At 38.8% G+C, this 15,131-nt stretch overlaps 1 protein-coding gene across 2 annotated transcripts in view; it reads right to left on the bottom strand.

Moving 5' to 3' along the window:
* Niban1 (niban apoptosis regulator 1) overlaps positions 1-15,131 on the bottom strand; it is a 136,260-nt gene that overhangs the window by 120,031 nt on the left and 1,098 nt on the right. The window lies entirely within an intron of this gene.

Here is a 15,131-nt window from a genome sequence, read left to right as displayed (position 1 = left end):
AAAGCTCACAATTATTTGCAAAATATGTCACATGTATCTATTTCTTCTCTTAATTAACAATGCAAAAATTTAAAAATATCCCTGGAGAAGTGCTGAGTTTGGCTTGTCAACACATTTCAAGGTATATAGTTTTACAAAACCCATATGGAGATAGGAAGGGTTTGTGTTCCCTCTCTTGGACATCCATTGATGTCAGTGGTTGTGATAATCTGAAATTAGCCAAGTAGTTAGTTAAGGTAGGTTTGAAGAGTTTCTTGTGAACAAGTGCCAAATAACAATATTAAAGACAGAAAATGCCAAAACACGAAACATGTCAGTGAGTCACTGAAATTATCACTCTGAGAGCTCATTTTAGAACTTAGAATTCTACAGACCACTGAAAATGAAAAAAAAAAAAAAAAAAAGAGGGACAACTGCTGAGTCTAGGTGTCATATCTTTTGCAAAGAATGCGAAGTAATGTAACTACGATTTCAATTACAACAGCAAAATATACAATTTAAAGAGCACTAACATTACTTAAAATTTCTAAGGGAGGGGAGGGAATGTTGTATTGGCAATATATTAAAAAACGGGCCTTATTATCTAGGCCTTTATCTTAAAAATATCTCCTAACTACACAATGGCCCTGTTTTAGTCAGCTTTTTCATCAGTGACTAAAAAACCTGACAAGAACAATCGAGAAGGAAAAGTTTATTTTGGCTCAGGGTTTCAGAGGTCTTAGTCCATAGACAGCCAGCTCAGTTCCTCTGGGCTCAAGGTGAGGTAGAGCATCATGGCAGAAGGCACAGCAGAAAAAGCAGCTCAGAGCATGGCCACCGGAAGCAGAGAGAAAGCTCTGCTCACCAGGAGCAAAATATAAACCCCAAAGACATCCCCCAGTGGCCTGCCTCCTCCAGCCACACCCCACCTGCCTACCATTAATCCATTCGAGTGGATTATTGCACTGATAAGGTTCAGGGACTCGAAACCCAATCATTTCATCTCTAAACTTTCTTGCATTGTCTCACAAATGAACTTTTTGGGCTCCCCCCATAGCTAAACCATAACAGTCTCAAATACGATCCTACAGAAATTGGTAAGTTGGGCTGGGTCCGTAGCTCAGTGACAGAGTGCTTGTCTGGCATGTGTGAGGCATAGGGTTTGATCCTTGGCACCACCTAAAAATAAATAAAATAAAGGCTTTCTGTCCATCTACAACTACAAAAAAAAGTAAAGAAAAAGAAAGAAAAAAAGAAAGAAAGAAAGAAAGAAAGAAAGAAAAAGGAAAAGAAATTGGTAAGTTACAGAAGGAGACTGAGTTGGAGCGGGGGAAACCCCATGGGAAGGAATATTCTGAAACAAAAAGGTCAGTAAAGATTACAGATATCCTCTTTATTATTTTTAAAAAGTGGGGGGGGGGGGAATTAAAGCCCATCATTGGTTTATTTTAAATGTTTTTCACTTTACCACCACCTGGCTGTGAGGAAGCAGGTAGTCATGTTAAATATGGGCTCCCCATATTTCCATCCCCATAAGACCAAATCCAGAACAGATAAGGGTGTGTGTGTGTGTCTGTGTGTGTTAAATCTATGGATGAAGACTACAGTCCATAGATTTAAAATTTTAATCTATGTAAGCTTACACACACACACACATACACACACACACATATTTTCAGGGTTCTTGCTTATGGCTGAATTATTGAATATGTTCAGGGTTAGACTAGAAACTCAAAACTTAGAAATTTTTGGTCTGGTTTGATTAGACATCATGGACTATGAGAACTCTGTACCAGGAGTGTTTCTGCCATTACTCGCTAAGCAGGTGAGGGTAGCTCATTCAGCCTCTCAGAGTACAATAAAAGGGTTGCAGCACTATGAATCCTTTTATGAATCTTTATCTAAGAACAGCAATGTAAAAGAAGTACCATGCGAGCCATAGATGTGAGCCTTAAATGTAACTTTAAGTTTCCTGGGGCAGGGGTTGTGGCTTAGCGGTAGAGTGCTCGCCTAGCACAGGCGAGGCTCTGGGTTCAATCCCCAACACCACATAAAAATAAATATATAAAGATATTGTGTTGAACTATAACTAAAAAATAAATATTAAAAAAAAGTTTCCTAGTAGCTATGTGAAAATTTTTAACTGAACAAATTCATGTTAACATATTATATTCAATCCATTAGTCCCAATCTATATCACTTCAATATATAATTGCTATTAAGTAATATTAATGAGCTAGTTTGCCTTCTTTGCTTTGTACTAAATCTTCAAAATTGGATAGCTTGAATTTGTATCTTCAAGATTGATATACTCTTTGCATTCAATCTTCAAACTTACATCATAAATTTGGAATTATTCCACATTTCAAGTGTTTAAGTCACTGACATCTGATGGCTACTGGACGGTGCAGATTTAGAGGGCTTCAACTGTTCCTACTTAAAGATAAAAAAGATATATAGTCTGCCTTCAAAGTGAGAATCCACTTGAAGCAGAAAAACCATTCATCAAAAGGTTAAGTTTAACATGTTCAGTGTGATATAAGAGGTGACCGACAGAGAAAAGAATAGGGCTTTTTTAATATAAGAATTACCTATGGAAAGTTACAAAAGGAGGCTGGCATATTGAAATGGGAAGGTTAGATAGAAATGGTTCACGCCACCTTGAGGCCTGGTCCACCAAATCTACCCACAAATTCCTCCACTCTTCTTCCCTTACCTGTGTTTATGCACAAGTCTCCATTAGGTCTTTGTGGCCCTGAGTAAGAGAGTCCCTAGGTCAGGATAGGTCAGGGGTTCTTAAACGGGGATTTATGATGGCTCTGTGGACCAAATTCAGGGGTTTAGAGTCGAGTGAGGAAAATACCACCTTTATTTTTATTAACCTTCAACTTCAATTCAGCAACAAACACAGAATACAGGCAACAAACCACAGAACTTAGCTGTACTGTGACCTTGCCACCAGGCTCAGGAATGTTTTCATAGTGCATTTCATTTGCCACAGATCTTAGAACAGCACTTCTTAAAGTGACAGTAGTTATTAAATCCACTGCAAGACCTTGCCATTGAGTGCTTTCCTAAAGAAGCATATATCTTACTATGGCAGCGACTTTTAAACATGTTTTGTTAATTTAGTAATACTACTTCTTTAGTCCTGTGGTTGTTTTTGGTTTTGCTTTTAATTTCATTTTAAAATGTTATTCTAAGAAGGGGTTCATAGGTTTCACTACAATACCAAAGGGTCCATGGCACAATGAATGTCCTAGGTAAAAAGCGTCTGGGTCCTGTGACCCCACTCTTATTCCTAAGTCCCACAAGTCACACTGGGATCACTGAGATGTGAGGGATGATTATTTCAGCTGTTGCCCATTGTAAACACAGTATAGCTGAAATCTAGCTTTGGACCGCTGCAAGCAGACTCCACACAGTGAAGAGAAGGGTACTGGATGTCATGTGCTGGTAAATGGGGTCTCAAAAAAATAAATAAATGAAAGGACCCATGTAATGGCTGGTTCCAACCACCAATGTGATATCAGTGAACTCTGCAATAGGAAGGAATGTCCAGAGCAAGTTCTTTCCTGCCAGGGTAAAAGGGATCCTGGCCCACTCCTTGGATGGCTGTACCCCATGACAATTCCTTGGAAGGTGTCTTCCTTTTGCCTTTTCTTGGCTTTAAGGGAGGGGATGGTTTTGAACGTTGAGAATAGTTACTTAAAGGTTTCCATTTAAACCATCGTGACTGACACTTTCATAATGAGTAAATAAAGCAGAATACCTTACATGCAGTAATTTGGAAATTCAACAAGCTGTTGAAAAGAATCTAATTAGTACTAATTACAATACTAGAGTGTCCCAACACATTATAATGCCATTGCTTCTGTAGAGGCATTGTGTTTAAACACTCAAACATTAATTAGTCTACAGAACAAATGTGTAAGATAGGTATTATTTGGCAGTATGTGAAAGCCAATTATTTACTCTGCAAAGGCTGATGCCATTACTGATCGTAAAACAAATTGATTAGCATAATAGTAGAACTGGGAAATCTGGGAATCGCATTACATTTATTATGTTATCTCATTCATTTCTCAGCTCCATTTATCTCCCTGAGCATTGCTACAGCCTCTGTTTTACATATAAGAAACTGAAGGTAGCCTGCCCACAGATACAATATCTATGGAGAATCCAATTTCAGATTCAGCAAGGCCTCAGGAGATTGTCATGCCAGTTCTTCAAATTTGAAAGCTCCAATAATTAGACTTCTGTCCCTTGCTTCCCAAATATAAATTCTCCCTTTGTAATGGAAAAGTTACCTAGCAGCATCATTTTATTTAAAGTTAAAATGACCTGCAATACTTCTTGCATCATTTGAAAATTTCATAATATGTTTGGATCAATTTTAATGCCACTGAGCTACGGTCCCAGCCACTGCCAATGTTCTTAGTAGGTCTAGGAGAGGAGCAGGGTAGCCTGCAGAGAACTCTGTGTAGGGGGAGCTGGTGAGGCACCAGGGCTGGTCTGGGACCAGCACAGATGAGCAGAGGCAATTCAGAAATGAAGGAAAATTATGGATATTCTTTTAAAAAGGAAATTGTTAATATTGGTCATGTCCCCTTAACTATGGGGCTTACAAAGACAAGTACCAATATTGTCCTCGCATGCACTTCAATCCCCAGCACCACACACACACACAAAAAAAAATCCAGATCATTTAGGATCAAAACATGAAATCAAAGTTTTGATAAATGTTTCATCTTATACCAAGGGACAAATAACAGGTTTGGCTCACTTGAAGGGCTGAAAAGAGTTAAGACACTGCTCAAATCTGATCAAGTCGATACTGTTTTCCATTAAAGAAAAAAGCCATGTGAATGGGCAATTTCTAGAAGAAAGACTTAGAATTTGTGGAATTATCCTGTTCCCTTTCTCTAAGACATTTACTTTCCAGGCACGTGGTAGGCATTCAATAAATGTTAGCTTTTACTATTGTTGTTATCACTCCTCAGAACAGGAGTTATTTGTAATTAAGAACTGACATCTCAGTTGATTTGCACAGGTCTTAGTCATACTCTAAAATTCTTATTTACTTTAAGTTTAAACAGTGCATTTCAATTATTGTTATTCATTTAATTCCCTCCAGCATAACCATTTTAAATATTTATACTCAGATATTACACATATGCCATGTTGCTAATAAAACTTATCCTTATTCTAACTCTAAGCCTTGTCTGCATTGCTTGGGCAATTATTCAGACATATCTATCTAACACATGCAGCATGACTTACGTAGGAAATAATTCCTTAAGCAAACACATGCAGTCCAAATTTGGAAAACCTCTGAATTCTTTTGGGCTAATCATAGAAATTGGTACTTGTCTCTGTGAGCCCCATAGTTAAGGGGACATGACCACTATTAACAATTTCCTTTTTAAAAAGAACACCCATAATTTCCCTTCATCTTTGAATTGTCCCTGCTCATCTGTCTGGTCCCAGATCAGCCCTGGTGCCTCACCAGCTCACCTTTCACAGAGTTCTCTGCAGGCTACCCTGCTCCTCTCCTAGATCTACTAAGAACATTGGCAGTGGCTGGGGCTGTAGCTCAGTGGCAGAGCACTTGCCTAGCTGTGTGTGAGGTGCTGGGTTCAATCCTTAGCACCACATAAAAATAAATAAAATAAAGACATGCTGTCCATCTACAACTACAAAGACAAAATTTAAAAAAGAAAAGAACACTAGTAGCAGGTCAGCACAGCTATCCTCTCTCCAGATGTCCCAACCAGCTATGAAACACAGAAGTTGTGATGTTCTTCCTTAAGACTAGTATTAGTTTGGTATTAATTTTTTTTAAAAAAGTATTCTTCTATCTTTCATTTCTCTTCTTTACTTTAACAGATGGAATATATTTGTAATTACTGCCTTATCATCCTTGTCTGCTAAATTCATCATGTCTGTAATTCCTAACTCCGTTCTATTGGTGTGTTTATTTTTTCTTGTAGTTATAGCTATTTTCCTGTATTTTTCACTTGCATAGTCATTTTCAATTAGGTGCTGGACATTGTCCATTTTACATTGTTGGAAATTCGTTTTGTTGTATTCCTATAAAGATTTGGGCTTTGTTTACTCATTCAATAAAGTTATTTGGGATTGGTTTGGTTCTTTTGAGGTTTTCTTTTAATTTTTTATTAGAGCAGGTCCAGAGCAGCCTTGTAGTCTAGGGTTAATTTCTGCTCACTACTGAAGACTTTGCCCAATGTCTTTCTATTTTGGATGATGGAAGCATGAACTATTCCCAACTCTGAGTTCCAAGAATTATTTGTCCCTATAAACCCAAAGACACATGATCTTTGTTCCAGAACATGGTCTTATATTATTTCTTTCATAATTTTCTCCCTTATCTTTATTCTTTAGTCAGACATTAAAATTTTTTGGATTGACTCTTGGATTTTCTTTTTAAATTTCCTTTTCCATGAGTTCTGGCGGGGTTCTGAGAGAATTGGTACAAAGAGCCCGGTGGAGGGAGTGTATTTTCCCAGAATATGCGTGTAGAGTGCTGGTGAGAGTTCAGGAATAAAGAGTTGCTGTTTGAATCTACAAGTCTTTGTGGTGGCTCGGTGATTTTGTGCCCAGACAGACTGCGGCATTTTTCCTCTTCTTTCTTTCTTTTTTTCTTTCTTTGCTACTGGAGAGGGAACCCAGGGGAACTCTACCACCAAGCTATATCCTTATCCCTTTTTATTTCTAATTTTTAAGACAGAGTCTCACTAATTTGCTCAGTCTGGCCCCAAGCTTGCATTGCTCCTGCCTCAGCCTCCAACGTCACTAGAATTACAAGCATGCGCTACCATACCTGGCCATTTTCTATCTTTTTTCTATTTTCTATATATTTTCTGAAATGTTTTTCAACTTTATTTTGTAAAGTACCAAGTGGATTTTTAAATTTTTGAGCATCAGATTTTTAATTTGCAAGAGCTCTTTTTTATTCTATTATCATATCATCACATCCTGAACCTGTTTTACAACTTAACAGTTGTTTTATTGTGTAAGAAATCCATTGTAGATTTTAAATCTTTTTCTCCTTTCATTCATTCATTAAACTAACATTTACTCGTCAAAACCATCCTTCCCTTTGCTCTTCACAGAAAGAGCAACTTATGATCCTCCTGAACACTCTCACATGTATCTCATCTTTCTACTACCAACAGTTTTCTATTTTAATTCCCTTTTTATTCCCCCTGTGACATTTATCAAAATTTATAATGTTGCTTACCTACCCTGGAGCCATTCATGCTTTTTATAACTGAACCTGATTTTGTTCAGGTGTCCATGATCCATAGCCATGTGCTTCAGGAAAGTGGCCCCCCCGTCTCATTTGAGGGGCAAATTTTGATTGGTCTAACAAATCATGATAATTCCATACTCTTGCCAGCAATGGCTTAGGAAGACATTTGTGCCTAATTCTGATCAATGGGACGTCAGGGAAGTCTGCTAGCGAGGCAACTGGCAAAGATTTTTTTTCTTTCTTTCTTTTACAGAGAGACTTAAAGATTGGATCATTTTTGGAGCCAGGTATGGTGGTGTACGCCTAAAATCCCAGCGACCTGGGAGATTGAGACAGAGGATAGCAAGTTCAAGACCAACCTTAGCAATTTATCGAGGTCCTAAGGACTTAGCAAGATCTCATTTTAAACTAAAACATGAACAATGGGCCAGGACTGGGTGTGGTGACACACGCCTATAATCCCAATGGCTCAGGAGGCTGAGGCAGGAGGATCACAAATTCAAAGCCAGCCTCAGCAACTTGGCAAGGCCCTAAGCAACTTGGCAAGGCTCTGTCTCAAAAATAAAATATAAAAAGAAGGGCTGGGAATGTGGCTCAGTGTTTGAGTGACCCTGGGTTCAATCCCTAGTATCAAAAAAAAAATTATTTTTCATTCCTCAGTGAATTAATGAGTCCTGGCAATGAGCATCCATAGCTGCTAACATCAAAAGGAGAGACAACTGGCTGGGGCTGGGGCTCTGGCTCCGTGGTTCAGCACTTGCCTAGCACAAGTGAGGCACTGGGTTCGATCCTCAGCACCACATAAAAACAAATAAATAAAATAAATGTATATGTGTCCATCTACACCTAAAAAAAAGAAATTTAAATGGGAGGACAACTGTATATTATATGTCATCAAATGAAGAACAGCAACACACGTAGTCTTGATTTAAAAAAAGGTTGAGGATCAAGTCTCACCATCTCTCTATTTGTAGAAAATACAGGAGAAATGTGTGGAACTGCACCAGGAGCAAACTCTTCATTGTGGAAAACCACATGTCAAACAGCCCAGCTCCTTCAACAATATATACTTGAAAGATATGTTTTTTTAAGAGCATAAGACTACAGTGTTTAGAAATGCATGGTTGAGTTGATAAAACCATAAGGAAAATCTGAGAAAGTCATTATCATAAATCTAGGATGAGTGGTCTGTGACTGGGGTGGCCCCTAAGTCGCCATTCCTCCTGGTACTCTTGCCTATGAATAGTTCCCTCCTCTGGAATCTGGACTGGTTCTGAGACTTGCATTACCCAACAGAAGATGGCAGAGTGATGTCGTGCCTCTACAGACCCAGGCCATAAGAAGTCCTAGCACCTTCCAGAAGCTTTGGTGTTCTTGCAAACCCTGATCCACTATTTTAAAAGTCTGATAATCTACTGGATCAACCATGTAGGAAGGCTACCTGTACAGAAAGAAAGCCCCCCCAGAAAAGTCCAGCCACCAGATGATCTGCCACTGAATCAGGAAGGACCACAAGCAAAAACAAGAAGTAGAACCACACAATTGGACCTAGTCCAGACAGCAGAATTGTGAACAAATAAATACGCTATGAGAGCCAGCATCTTTAAAGGAGTCTGCTGCGCAGCAGACTATGGCAAATAATGGCTATTTTTAGACAGACAAAGGGGACGAGAACTGGGATGGGACACATGGAGGTTTCAGCAATGGCTTCTCTTTTTAGTGGGAGTGGTACCAGGGATTGAACTCAGGGGCACTTGACCACAGAGCCACATTCCCAGCCCCATTTGGAGTTTTATTTAGAGACAGGGTCTCACTGAGTTGCTTAGCATCTTGCTTTTGCTGAGGCTGGTTTTGAACTCGCAATCCTCCTGCCTTAGCCTACTGAGCCACTGGGATTACAGGCGTGCACCACCATGCCCAGCTGTAGAGGGTCTTTCTATTTCTTGACCTGAGTAATGTCTGCACGAATATTTGTCTTATATGATTCACTAAGCTATGCATCTTTTCTGTGTGGTTTTCTGATCCTATGTTTTATTTTAAAATAAGAATAGTTTTTAAAAAGGAATTAAAAAAATATCCACATGGTTTGGCATAGAGACACTTACTCTTCTTCCAAAATTCCTTCAGAATGGGCTTTAAAAAAAAATCACTTCTGGGCTCCTAGCAAAAACCATTCATTTGTTCTAATCCTATAGACATATTCCATACAACATCAAGCATAGAAATATGAGCTTTTTTGGGTCTTAGACCTTGCAATTTGTGAAACTGAATAAATTGCTTTCATATCTCTGAACCTTTTATTCTCTCCTCCAAGTGAGAAAAACACGCAGTACCAAAAAAAAAAAAAAAGGTACTTTTAAAAGCTGGCTTGCATTTTCTTACTGGCAACAATTTGCTAGTCTCTTTTTAAAATGAATTTTCCAGTTTCAAAGGACAAAAATCTGCATTGCATTTGGGGTTTTGTTTGGTTGTGTGAGTGTATTTTAGTTTGAAACTTAGAACTTCAGCCTTCGTGTCCTATAATTTAAGAAAGTGCTTTAAACTACTGTAGCAGATGTAGTGTGCTTTTATTCTTTCCATCATCCTTTATCTTCATTTCCCATTTCATGATGTAAATTGTTATATGGACTTTTGCTCCTTAGAGTGATGTTACCTAGCTTTACTAAGAAAAGAAATAAAATAAAATTTCCAATTAAGAGATCAGAATTCTATTATTGTAATTTATACAGCATATTTTTATAAAACTTTCATAGTACACTTATTTTAATTAAATTAGAAACTATTACTACAAATTGCACCCCTGCTGTTGTACTTTCTACCTGTGAATCCAGTTCAGACTTTCCCAAAGATTACAGTAAGACTACAGTCAGTTCAGCAGTCCACAGCAAAAATAAAGTAACATAAATTACTATTATCCCCTTAGTAGTTACGATCACTACAGCACCCGTCATGGTGTGGTCCTTTGCAGTCAGTTTGCAGTGGAATGAGGTGCTCCATCGAGAACAGGTCTTGATTCAGCATCAGACCCCATGGGGTCCACCAAAGGTTGTATTAGAATTCACAGAGACCAGGTCACTGTTTCCTCCGCAAGGACAGGAGAAAATGTTCATCTGTCTCAACCTGCCGTCTTTACTTCCTTTTTGATTCAATACAAAAAAACCCCTCTCCATTCACAAAATCTTTTATGGTTTTCCACCATTAGATTTGGTGCTTTCTAAAGAGCATTCCTTCCCAAAATCTTGGTTTCCATTCATGAAGACTGAAGGAAGTAGAAGGTAATAGCTGACCCTGGAAATTCCCAGTCTGCAGCAGTGTTCCTGATTCAAAACTCCTAGTAGTTTCATCAGTAGTTTGGGATGCTTGAAGACATTTTTAAAATCAGAATATATTCTGTTTTTAAAATGGGGATACAGCTCAGTTGGGAGAGTGCCTGACTCACATGCACAAGGGCCTGGGTTCAATCCCCAGAACTACACACACACACACACACACACACACACACACACACACATCAGAATATAAAGTAATATACAGGACCCTCTCCCTCCTCTTTCCCCTACCCAGCCCCCTAACTCTCACCAGAAGAGCTGTAATTCCTTGCTTCTCAGAAGAGTCCACTCATTTCTATAAATTAGAACCTAAGACAAATACTAATGGTAGAATCATTATTTGCTTTCTACTTTCTTTGGACTAATTTTTTTTTTTAAGAGAGAGGTAAGAGAGAGAGGGAGACAGAGAGATTTTTTTTTTTAATATTTATTTTTTAAGTTTTTGGCGGACACAACATCTTTGTTTGTATGTGGTGCTGAGGATCGAACCCGGGCCGCACGCATGCCAGGCGAGCGAGCTACCGCTTGAGCCACATCCCCAGCCCTGGACTAATTTTTCTTAAAAGAGAAAATAGGATGGCATTTTGTACACTGGCTACAATACTTTTGGCCACAAAGAACAGATAAAGTTTGTCTGTGGATAAGAGTAATAACACAAATAACACTGGCTTAAATAAGATAGAGACTTCTTTCTCTCTTATTAAGGTCCAGGGTAGATACTCCAGAACTCATTATGGAGGTTCTACCGTGTGAACGCCACAGGAGCCGGGGCCCCTTTTGTGCAGTTACTCCACTCTGCACAAACTCCTTAAAAAGTTGCTTCATGATCCAAGATGGCTATGTAGCCACGTTCACAATCCAGCCAGTATGGGGGGGACAGGACAAAAGACACCCCACTCTTCCCTTTTAATGTCAAATTTTTGGAAATAGCATACAACCTTTATAACCCACCAGCCAAAACTCAGTTACAAAGGAAGCTAGTTTATTCTGGGGGCTCATGCGGTCAGCTAAAATGTGGAATTTCTATTATAGAAGATGGCAGGAGAGAATGATACTGGAAGATAACTAACAATCTTTACTACCCCAACTCCAAGGGAGTTTGACATTTCATATACAGGAAAGACCTAGGGTAGGAAAAGCAGGTGATGAGCAAAGCATGTCATAGCTTCCCTTTGAGAAGCTCCCTCAGGAAGAGGGGAGGGACATGGAAATACTGAGGAATGATATTGACCAAATTATATTGTTATGTTGTGTGCGTTTACAAATATGGAAAAATGAATCCCACCATTATGTAAAACTATAATGTGCCAATAAAAAAATAAAAAATAAATAAAAATAATATTTTGGCTAACAACAACAATAATGAAGAAAAAAAAAAAAAAAGCAAGAGAAGCTCCCTCCACTTTGCAGAGCTCCAACTATTACCTTTGTCCAGTAATGCCTTTGTCTTTAAGCTAGCTCCCTCTTTTCTTCAAGAAAAAACAGCAGCTCATACATCTCATTCAAGTGCAATGAAGCCCAAGCCAATCAGCACCACCCTACCAGGGCCATACATGAGGATAGGCTCTCCAACACAGTGCCAAATGGGGCTCTGTTAGGAAGAGGAATGGGGAAAGGAAGCTGAGTTGGCATCCCGCAAGGACTACCATACTCCATATCCTAACATTTCCATCACAGCCTACTCCCATTGCTACTAGCCAGGTAACTTGGACTCCACGGTGACCGTCAAAAGGATTAGCTCGATTAACCAGACCAGTTCTTACACCCATCCCCCATCAACAAATTATGCAGAAGAAGTAGTAAAAGTGTGTCCTAGAGCTACGCACTTGCATTGGGTAGACTGCAAATGGGTACGGCTCTCCCATCCTCTACATTGCCAGTGAGACTCCACCTCAGATACTTATCAGCATAAAGCCACCAACACGGGTGTCACTATGGGAGCACTCCCCTGAGAGAAACGTGTGCTGCCTTAAGCTGAAACTCAATTCTGACTTTATAAACATCAGATGGTTGATGAGCATTTCCAAATAAACCCCTGGGCCCTTTACAGACTGTCACTGACAGTGGAGTAGAGAATTAAAGAGGGGAAGAAAAAAAAAAAAAGATTTTCCTAACTATTGGCTGCCAGCAGGCCTAGAACCCAGCACTCCCCCCAGCACCTGTGTGTCCCCACTCTCAGCCGCAGCACTGATTTCCATTACTTTCATGATCTTCTACAGGACTCCTTACATGGGAGAGTTTCAGGTTTGTTTTCTTTTTGATTCATTAAAAATTCAATAGTGACTTTTAAAAGGAAATAAAATCATTGCTTTAAACAGGAAAACACATTGTACTTTGGGAACTTGTGTTTTCGTTTTGTTTTGTTCCTGGTTTTTTGTTTGTTTGCTTGCTTTGTTTTGTTTTTAGCTAAAGTTCAATATTAGCCATGTCAAAAGTTTTGTTTTTTTTTTTTTTTTTTTAGAGAGAGAATTTTTTAGTATTTATTTTTCAGTTGTAGTTGGACACAATATCTATCTATCTATATTTATTTATTTACTTTATTTATATGGTGTTGGAGATCGAACCCAGGGCCTCACCCGTGCTAGGCAAGCGCTCTACCACTGAGCCACAACCCCAGCCCAAAAGTTTTGAAAGGAAAAAAATATATGGCATAAAAAGAAAAAGACACTTTAAATTGACCATTAATGCCTGGATTAGATGAGTTTTGTTCCTCACAAAAGGAAAAATCCTTGTAGATTAGTGCCAAATGCATCACTAAAGGCTAAATGATGACACTGAAGACAAGTTGGTCTCGGTATTATTTATTAACAGAAACACTGTGTCATGGGAAATTACTGAAAGTCCTCTAGAAACCATACTAAAATTTAGTCCATTTTAAGAAACATAGGTGTTGTCATCTTCAAAACTGACACTTTCACAAATGAAGTAACTTCTCAATGCATCTCATATCTCTTTACCTAGAGACTGACTAAATCCAAATAAATGATGTGTTTTCAAAACAGCCACATGACACAGATCACAGTGAACACAAAGTTTTAAGGCACACAATAAACTGCAGCTGTTAAAGGACTTGTGTGAGAGGAAACACACGGATTGACTCATTAGCATAATGGAAGTACAGATGCTTAAAATACATACAAAATAAAGTTAACAAAACTCAAAAAAATATATGGACTAGTCATTCCCCATATTAACAAAATGTTTCAGGCTTGAAAAAAAACTTATTGTCTGGAGCTTTCAAATTCATATTTCACTGGTGGCTTCTTTATGAGAAACAGTTCATAAAACTGTATTTAAACTTTGCAGTCATACCTACCATTGTTTGCCTATAACTAAATCAAAGCTGAGAATGTTTATAGGCTAAGGGATGGGCGAAGGGTAAAGACAGGGTCATGGTTTTGTTCAGGGACTGGAGGCTTCAAAACCACCAAGAACTCCCAGCCCCGTGATCTGCATTTGCTCACGCAAGAACAATTCACAACACAGTGCATTTTTCCAAGGTTCTTTTCTTTTTTGGCAAGACTAGTGTTCTCACATGAAGCCATGTCTCATTTTATCTGGAGGTATTCTAACTTTAACTCTTTTCTCCCCTCCTCTATGACACATACCTTGAAAGTCCCTCCCAAAAAGAGAAAGAAGAGACAAAATTGAACTAGGCTATCGCAGAATCTGCTGCAATTTTACTCATCCAAATGCATCCATGACAAGTCCTTCAAATGTACCCTGTACTTTTGTATGTGTAATAATTTATTTCAGAATAAAGAAGAAAATATTTTCTTATATGAGTGCAATATCTGCATCCGTCACAATAGCTCTCATGACCTTGAAGTCTTCAAGCAAGTTTATCTTCATATTGCTGAATTTCAGATGATTACTATACATTGCTTTGTTTCAACTTCAGGTGCTTTGAAACTTTCCAGTGAAACAAAGTCTTACAAAGACCATAAATTTAATGTTGCTAAGAACCAAATACAAGTCCTTCTTTACTGTTCTGCTGCACCTTTCTGCCCCACCCACCGGTGAAAACAAGCAAACTGCCAAACTTTCCAGGCGGGCTTAGATTAACTAAACAAAACATCCATCTTTTGCCTCTTTTAATAAACAACAGCAAAGGGATATGTGATCACCTTTTCTTGCCTGACAGTACAGATTGTTGATGATCTTCTACCTTCAAAAGCACCAGAGCAAGAATCTGGAAAATCAATTACAATACACTGCCCTTCGAGTGCCCTGATCTGATATCCTTTTAAAGTGATTCTAAATGTTGTGGCCACAGAAAACAAATATGGAATAAGAACACCAAATAAAGACCGGGTACGACGGCACAGGCCTGTAATCCCAGCAGCTCAGGAGGCAGAGACAGGAGGATCGCAAGTTCAAAGCCAGTCTCAGTAGAAAGGGAGGCACTAAACAACTCAGTGAGACCCTGTCTCTACATAAAATACAAAATAGGGCTGGGGGTTTGGCTCAGTGGTGGAGTGCCCCTGAGTTCAATCCCTGGTACCAAAACAAAACAAAACCACCAAATAAGTGTCTAGGACCAGAAA

Source organism: Callospermophilus lateralis, chromosome 13 (assembly GCF_048772815.1).
Source record: "Callospermophilus lateralis isolate mCalLat2 chromosome 13, mCalLat2.hap1, whole genome shotgun sequence".
NCBI lineage: Eukaryota > Metazoa > Chordata > Mammalia > Rodentia > Sciuridae > Callospermophilus > Callospermophilus lateralis.
The sequence above is the reverse complement of the archived record's forward strand: the minus strand, read 5'-3'. Positions and strand labels throughout refer to the sequence as shown.